Raw genomic sequence first — 8,607 nt, 5'->3', positions numbered from 1 at the left:
ATTCACAGGGGCCTAAGATGGCTGTACTTGTGCTAATGCTAAACTTTAGGTGGGATGGCCTTAATTTTTCTCGGGCCTCCACATCCTCAAATAAAATTTGTTGAAGTGGCTTTAGATGCAGATTTGGTTATAGTTTTTGTTGAAAAGCCAAGTCTAAAAAAACACTGAACAAGCAAGAAGATATTTGATGAGTTAAATAGAGGGGGTCTAATCAAGCTGGGTGGCAGGAAGTGAAGTTAGACTAAGTAAGAACTAGTAAATGATTAAACAGGTAGCATTTCTGAAAAAAATCTGATATGTATCTTTGGATTTAAATATTTTTCTAATTTAAATATATGTATATATATATAATTTTTTTAAAGATTTTATTTATTTATTCATGAGAGATGCAGAGAGAGAGAGGCAGAGCCACAGGCAGAGGGAGAAGCAGGCTCCATGGAGGGAGCCTGACGTCTTTTTCTAATTTATATATTACCTACCTTAGTATTTTCAATGATTTTTTTGGTATAATTTATGTTTTACTAAATTGCCTTGTTAAAAGCCAACCAAACAAAAACCATGAGTTTAGAAAAATGCCATCCCTATATTTGCCTGTATTAATCGCCTCCATGAGTTGTTTGGCTATTAGAACAAAAGCGTTTAGGAAGAGACCACTGATATAACTACCTAAGGGATGCAGGAGGAATGAGTTTTCAGCAGATGGGTTGTAAGATTGAACTAATTTATGCCAAACATGGCATCTTCAGCTGACACTGTTCATGCAGGCATGCAAATCGTGACCTTCTGGGACTGATTTCTCTGTTCATGCACTTGCTTTTTTTTGGAGAGGACATTTCCTCTCCACACAAGCTTTGTCTCTACTCAATATTCATTTTTGAATCCTTCCTAGACACCTCTGCCCTGCTGGGGGACTTCACTGGGTCACTCCTCCTGACTGGTCATCCTTTTGTTTGAACCCCGCTGTAATAACATATTCCGTGTACCGGAATTCAATGGACATACAAAAGCAGCCGATCCGTTTGCAGTCTGGGGGCTGAGCCCCTAACTAGGGATCAGGATGCCTGGCTTCTGGTCTACCTCGTGCCTCTACTTAGCCATAGGAGTTGGGTTAGTCACGCATCTCTCCAGCGCGGAAGTGGTGTTGAAAGATGAACTGAAACATTAACAGTTGTAAAAGGAATTTATTTTATTTTATTTTTATTTTTATTTATTTTTATTTTTTTATTTTTTTATTATTATTATTATTTTTTTTTTTGTAAAAGGAATTTAAAAATACATTTGATTTGAGCAGTGCCACACACCATAAGTGGTTAGGAGAGGAAGATGGACAGGAAACAAGGAAAATACCCCAAAAGAGAGAGCGGAAGTGAAGGAAACTCTTCCGGTGTCTACAGCTGAAAGTCCACCTAGCTGTTTGTGATTGGTTGTTTCTTAAGGGGTGGGATTTTTTATGATAGGCTGTTTGTAATTGGTTGTTTCTTATGGGTGAGGTGTCTTTTGTGGTAGGCTGTTTGTGATTGGTTGTTGTCCTAGTCTTTCATTCGAGTGCACCGCCATGGCCCTTTGGACCCCCTGGCTTTAATGGCTTTCTAGTTTATTTAATGGAGAGAACACCAGCTCTTGGGAGTCAGAAATAACTGTGACAGGTGAGGTCAAGGGTGAGAATGTGTCTTGTAAACGAAAGAGTACACTGTCAGTGCAAAGACTGCTCCTTTTCGGCCTCCCTGATTCTCAGCACAAGCCTCCTGGGCCTCCTCGGGAAGCCTCGCGCGTGGGTAGATGCGCTGCCGCCATCTTGATGTGCTCAACGGTGTGGTCTTCTAAGCTGTGCTTTGTAAGTGAAGGTGAAGGCCAGCGGGGAAACGGAGCACAGGAGGAGGTCAACAAAATACGCTTCACTCGCATGTCCCCGGCATCGTGCCTCACAGTAGCTCGGATACTTGGGAGAGCAACAGGGGTATGATGGTAAGACAAGGCTGAGCAAGGGGGGCGGAGAACAAGAATGCACTGATGGCCTTCTGAAAACCCATGAACAGCCAAGGATCACGAGCATACCCTTCCTTGCTTGCGTTACTTCTTTCCATTAGCCACCCTCTTACACGGAAAATAATGGAATGAAAGGAAAAGCAGGGCTTCCGGGATTTTGTGTGCGTGCGCATGCGCACACGTGCATGTGTTGGTGTACGTTCGAGCGTGCATTTCCTTCACCTTTCAGTTCTTCCTTACCCACCTGTTGGCCGCAGCTAGAGTGTAGGGTGTGTGCATAAGGAGGAGTGGTGGTGGGGATCCTCCAAGGGCGTGAGGCTACCAAGACCATTGAACCACACTCAAAACAACAACAAAACAACAAAAAAAACAAACAAAAAAAAAACCCAGCTAAGCTGCTAAATGTTACGCTTATTTTTCCGCAATTAAAAATACTAAAAACTAAAAATGTAAAAAAAAAAATACCAAAAGTTGATTAAAGAAGAGGTAAAATAAGCCGGTTGAGTCGTTTTTGTGGGATGTTTCTGCCATTCTGGGTGAGAATGCTGTATACCTACCTGTGCACGTGCAAGCTGAGGCATATGAATTGTGTTATTTTGTGACGTGGTATCTTAGTTAACATCCTCTCGTGTTTTTGTTCACGGTGACACTGCAAAATATCAGGTGAATGGTAAAAATTAATAGTCGTGGTCGTAAAATAAATAATTACATTATTTTTGCAAACACTAGGAAAAGTTGAGAGAGAGGCTACAGAAGAAAGGAAGGGAAATATATTTTACTTTGAGAGTAAATTGTTGTTGTTGTTGTTGTTCTTGTTTCCTGCTTATTAAATAAGGTGACCTACATTTCCCTTTTGCACTGGGCCCTGCGAAATCCGGTGGCTCATCCTGTTCACCTGTATTATGTTTATATTGGTGAGGAATGTTTTGGGGAAAATGTGAAGAGCGTAAGTAACCCCTACATGCACGGTTTTGTGAGCACAAAGTGCCCGGTGGAACGCTCAAAATAGAGACGGACACTTTTAATTTCCGCCTTTAACCCATGTCATGGTGTTAACAAGTTTATTCTGTGAGTCCTCTCATGTTGCCTTTTCCTTTGATTCATTTCTTGATATATTTGCTATTTGAGAGACAGTCACCGTCTCGGTCTGGCATTAATCAGTGACAACGCTTAACAGTGAAAAGCTAATGAAGCAGAAAGGATTTTAATTGTTCCTAACCATCTTTTCACTGTTACTAATTGCTTTGTGGGTTTTTCCGTACATCACCTTTAAAAGAATTCTCAAAAAGACAGGGATAAAGAAAGAAAGAAACAGTTTTAAATTCTCACATGCCTTTTCAAGTCATTCTCACCGATTCCATAGCAATAGAAAGAAAAAAAGGAATGTTTTCCTGCAGCTATGAAGACCCCTCGGTGCTAAGTTAGACATTGAAAGTTGTTTCTGCCTCCCTTTTAATCACTCTTTAATAACTCTTTCTATAGAACTTAACGTCTTTAAATCCCATGCTCATATTTTTCAGGTTATTGATTACTGACAAATGAAGAGAGGAACAATTAGGTGTTCCTTTCTTCACTATATTTCAGTTATTCCATTTTATCCCCACCTCTTCTCCTTTCCGGCACCTGTATCGCTGACTCAAGTGCCTGTTATCTTCAAAGCATGTTTGAGACCTGTGTCACAGCTGCAGGGAACCAGGCAGATACTGAACCTTAGAATCTTGCTGTTTTGTTTTGTTTTGTTTTGTTTTTTTTAAAGTGAAAGGGTCAGGAGAATCCACTCTGTTGCCCACTTGGTAGGTCATTCTTAAACTTAAGCTGTTATTTTTATTTTCAAGGGATATAAAATATGCTGCCTTTGATATTATGAAAGGTCCTATTGTTCTTCTGTCAATAGAGCCTGCACTTTGAATTGTATTTCCAGTTGAAGCAGTGATCCATCCACATTCCCTTTCATGATCCACTCTGGGACCAACAGCTGGCCTGAAAGGTACACTTAACTGGGGTGGTGGGTGCAGTTCAGTCTGTGACTGAGAAACAGATTATCCACAAACCAGCTTTATTAGAACCTGATTCTTGTTCTACTAAAATGCTCTACTTTGATATCACCAAACCTAATGGACACTTTCCTGCACTTGGTTAGCTTTACTTTGTAGCATTGGAACACTGACACCTGCTTTTTCTTCCTTTTGGTTTCTAGGTCATCATTTTTTTCTTTTTAATTCTTTCTCTTTCTGATTGTATGTCTTTTTACAGCTGCTTCTTTCCTCTCTCAATTCCTCTTAAGTGTCAGTGTTCTGCAACACTTAATTCTCAGCCCTGTTTTCCTTTTATTCTATAATATTTTCACGTGATGATCTCATTCAAAACCAGGGCTTCAACTGCTAGGTCTAGCCTGTTGACCTGTTTCCTGCCTAGACTTCTTTCTTGAGTTGTTTTCTATATTTTCATTGTATCAATTAGGAAAGTGTCAGCAGTAGGAAATCTGACAAACAGCTGAAAAAACTAGGGCATACTTTTTCTCACCTACTGAATAATAAGTCCAGAGATAGTCCATAGCTTTTGTAGAAGACCTTCTAATCACTAATTGAGCCAAGTTTCATCTGTCTTTCTGCTGTAGAACTGTTAGCATATCAACTTTTGTCCTAATGCTTGTTTCTTCCTGGTCATGCAATGGCTGCTGTGTCTGTTGGCATCACATCCGGAAAGAGAACATAGAGGAAGTGATAAATAGCAAAGTCTTATCTTTTTTTTTTAATTAGAAAGCAAAATATTCACTAAAATTCCCACGTGTTGAGATATATTTCTGATAAAAAGTTATTTGGCTATCTGTAACCTTAAGGTAGACTGTAATTATTAAGTTTTGTTCTTCTATGATGGTTCTTGATGGAAATGGGCAAAGGGAATATAGTTATGAATAGCTCATCTACAGTTTGGGGTACGCAATATAGATTTGGCTCATCTATTTTCATACTCGCTATCTCTAACTGGATATTCCACATATACTTTAAACTTAGCCTATAGATTTTGGGGAGGGAAATAGAACTTGGAAAAAGGAATGGCAAATAATAGGTTCCCCATTTTTGTGCTTTTAGTCTGGGGATGAAGTTCATGACTTGGTGTAGGGCAGTTGAAACTTCCATAGAAAACCTATTGGCTTTATGACCAGAGGAATAGAAGAGCCTATGGCAAGAAAGGAAAGTAAGGGGAGAGAGCCAGAAAATGGAAGCTCCAGGTGTGTGTGGAAACTCATACTTAGAAAATTATAAAAGATGATGGTACATATGATTTTGTAAATTGTTTTTAGCTAAATTTTGTAGAGTGTTGCTAAAAGGGTCCAGAGAAATTCAAGGGATCGTGGGAATAATTTTAAGAGTCAGGTAGACTTTCATAGAAATTGTAACACTGGGCAGCCCCAGGGGCACAGTGGTTTAGCAACACCTACAACCCGGGGTGTGATCCTGGAGACCCAGGATCGAATCCCACGTCGGGCTTCCTGCGTGGAGCCTGCTTCTCCCTCTGCCTGTGTCTCTGCCTCTCTCTCTCTCTCTCTCTCTCTCTCTGTGTCTCTATGAATAAATAAATAAAATCTTTAAAAAAAATTGTAACACTAACTGGATTCTGAAGGATCTGGGTTATTTTCCCAGAGCAGGACGACAATGGTGCATGTCCAACGAGCCATCAGAATCAATAAAACTGTTTGCCCCTGCATCTTAAATCTTAGAGAGAACAGTATGGGGACTCCTGTAGATATTTCTAGAGGGCATTTGGGAAGTCTTCAGAAATAATAAGTGCATGAAGCCTATCCCTACACTTCTAGACAGAGAATGATAGAAGCATCTGATTAATTCTCTAATTAGTGACAACGTAAATGCACTATAACATTAACAAGCTGCTGCAAGGTAGAAGAAGCAAGGTAAGAACAAAGGAGAGCATGAGAGAAACACTGAACAAGCCATTTCTTTGTCAGATAGAATGGGTGCTGATGGTAATGTGTGAACTCCTCCTCAGTGTGAGGCTGGCCTGGACCACGCTTGTAAAGATAGACTCAATGATGCTAACAATGAAAGAAGATTCGAGTTGCCATCCACTGCAGGTGAAATGTAGTTGGAGTTTGTATCTAACTAAATTAATCACTTACATATCTGCTAAATCAAAAAACATGAACAGTCCTCACAATAATATAACAAAATCTAGAGACTCCATAACACAGATTCTGTGATGCTCAGAATAAAATCCATTTTTGCTTAAAATATGAAGAACTAGGAAAATGTGACCATTTTCAGGGGGAAGAAACAATCAGCTGAGGTGAAATTCTGGGTGATAAGTATTTTAAAAATTTTTTCAGACAAGCTTTAAGAAGTTATTATAAATATGCCCAATTCAGTAATGAGAGAAAAGATAGGCTATCTCAGAAAATGAATGGAAAATATAAAAGCAAAAAGGGAATTTGAGAGTTGAAAAATTTAGTATCTGAAATTTGAAGAAAATTGGTGCATGGATTTAGTAGCACAATAAATGTGATAGAGCCAGTGAATTTGGGAAAAATAAACCCTAAAGATGAGATATTAAATACATTAAAAATAGAAAAGTCTTAAAGACTTAGTTGATTTCAACAAATTTAAAATATAGATAATCAGTATAGAACAAAAGGAGAAAGAGAATGGATCAGAAAAAGATATTTAAAGAAGTAATGCCCAAAGAAGGACTTCCCAAAGTTCTTGAATGGACATGTCATCCCTATGGGCAAAATAGGTTGGCAGGTAAGAAGGGTACTGTTAGATACTCTTTTAATACTGATGAATAATTTAAACATAGCAAGAATAGATGAGATAAGGATGGTTTCCCCCAGTAAAAGGGAATGATCCTTTTCTCAGGTGCCTGAGACAGTTTACAGACCCAGAAGCCCTGACTAATGAGTAGCAGTGTCTATAGGGGAAATGATCCTGTAAAATTATTGGCATACGTAAATTGTAATGATGCCCCCAAAAGGACCTATAGCTATTTTCTTGGGGAAATGTACCCTGGGAAGAGAGGAATATTCAGACATTTTGAAGACTATTAGACAAAGAGTTTAGGTTGGCATTGATATCTGAAAAATGGAAGGGACATCACTGGTCCATATGAGTAGAAACTTATGGAGACCATGTAGTAAATGGACTCTGGCCCAAATCTGGCTTATAAATTATAGTAGGTCTACAGGGTCCATATACTCAATCAATGATCATTCCCCTGGTCTCTGAATATATAATGGGAGCAAAACACAGTATCTCATCCTTTTTGTATGTGTGTGGAAGAAATTGGCAGAAATTGGTGCCATCTTTAAGAATCTCAAGCATGCAAGCGTGGTATTATCTATTGTATTTCTGTTTATCGTTCTGGCTCCTGCAGAAATCAAAAGGATATTGAAGATTAACCATAGTCTTAACTATGAGCTTAACCGAGTCATAGTCTTGATGACACCTACTCTGTTAGACATGTTACATATTACTTGAGCAGATTAATATGGGTAAAGGCTTGTGGTTCACACTCTTTTCTATTCCAGTCAGTAAAAAGGAGGATAAAACAGTTAACGTGAACATGGAACAGACAAAAATATACACTTAGACTCTTTCATGTCTAAGATTTCTTGGATAGGGTACAAAAATGTGAACTATAAAGAAAAGGAATGAATTGGATATTACTAAAATTAAAAAAGTTTTGTCCTTTGAAAGACACTTAAAATGAAACTCAAGATGAAGAATAGAGAAAATATTCACAGTGATATATTTGACAGAGAACTTAAGTCCAGAATAGATACAGAAGTCCTATAACTAGATAATATGACAAACATATCCTCTTCCCAACAACACAGATAATTGGTTAAAATATTTGAACCAACACCTCACCGATAAAGATACATATATGGACAAAAGCACATGAAGAGGTGCTCAACATCTTTAGTTATTAGGGAAATGCTAATTAAAACTACAGTGAGATACCACTACCCACACCTATTAGAAAATTGATAATACCAACCACTGATGATGATGTACAGCAGCTGGAATTCATACATGTCTGGTACAAATGTAAAATCATAGGGCTGCTTTGGAAAACCTGAGATTTCATAAGATGTTAAACATAAACCTAGCATTATAAGGTGGATATTCCACACCCAGGTATTTTTATAGCAGCTTTATTTACTTAGCACCGAGTGAAAACAACCCCGCTTGTTCCTCAGTAGCAAATCCAGCTCATCTTTAGAGACAATGAGCAGTACCTTGATAGTTGCCTGGGGCTGGGTTGGGAAGGAGGGAGGGACAAATTACACAAGGATTCACAGAAATTTGGGAGGATGGTAGAAATGTTCTGATCTCAATTATAGAGGTAGTCATGCCGTTTTGCATGTCTGTCATAACTCATTGTATTATATACTTCAAATGAGTATACTTTAATATACACAAATTATACTTTAAATTGATTTTTAAAAATATACTGTGATTTCCAATATATTTAGGTTTAAGGCCAGATTCACTGGTTAACCTAAAAATTCTTTTCAATTCAGCTCCACAGCTAATTGCTCTTGCCTTACTGCTGGCACTCTTCCATATGAAGCACAATTACTTAACGCTTTCCAAGCGCATC

At 38.4% G+C, this 8,607-nt stretch overlaps 1 long non-coding RNA gene across 3 annotated transcripts in view; it reads left to right on the top strand.

Moving 5' to 3' along the window:
* Positions 1-1,415: 1,415 nt before the first annotated feature.
* LOC140608661 (uncharacterized) overlaps positions 1,416-8,607 on the top strand; it is a 64,336-nt gene continuing 57,144 nt past the window's right edge. The window contains exon 1 of one of the 3 annotated variants that reach the window (XR_012010632.1): positions 1,416-1,646. This is a non-coding gene — a long non-coding RNA (uncharacterized lncRNA). Of the gene's footprint in view, positions 1,966-8,607 lie in introns of all 3 variants that reach the window. The other 2 variants (XR_012010633.1, XR_012010634.1) reach the window with 2 other exon arrangements.

Source organism: Canis lupus, chromosome 18 (genome assembly GCF_048164855.1).
Source record: "Canis lupus baileyi chromosome 18, mCanLup2.hap1, whole genome shotgun sequence".
Classification (NCBI taxonomy): Eukaryota; Metazoa; Chordata; class Mammalia; order Carnivora; family Canidae; genus Canis; species Canis lupus.
This window is presented reverse-complemented; position numbering and strand designations above follow the sequence as displayed.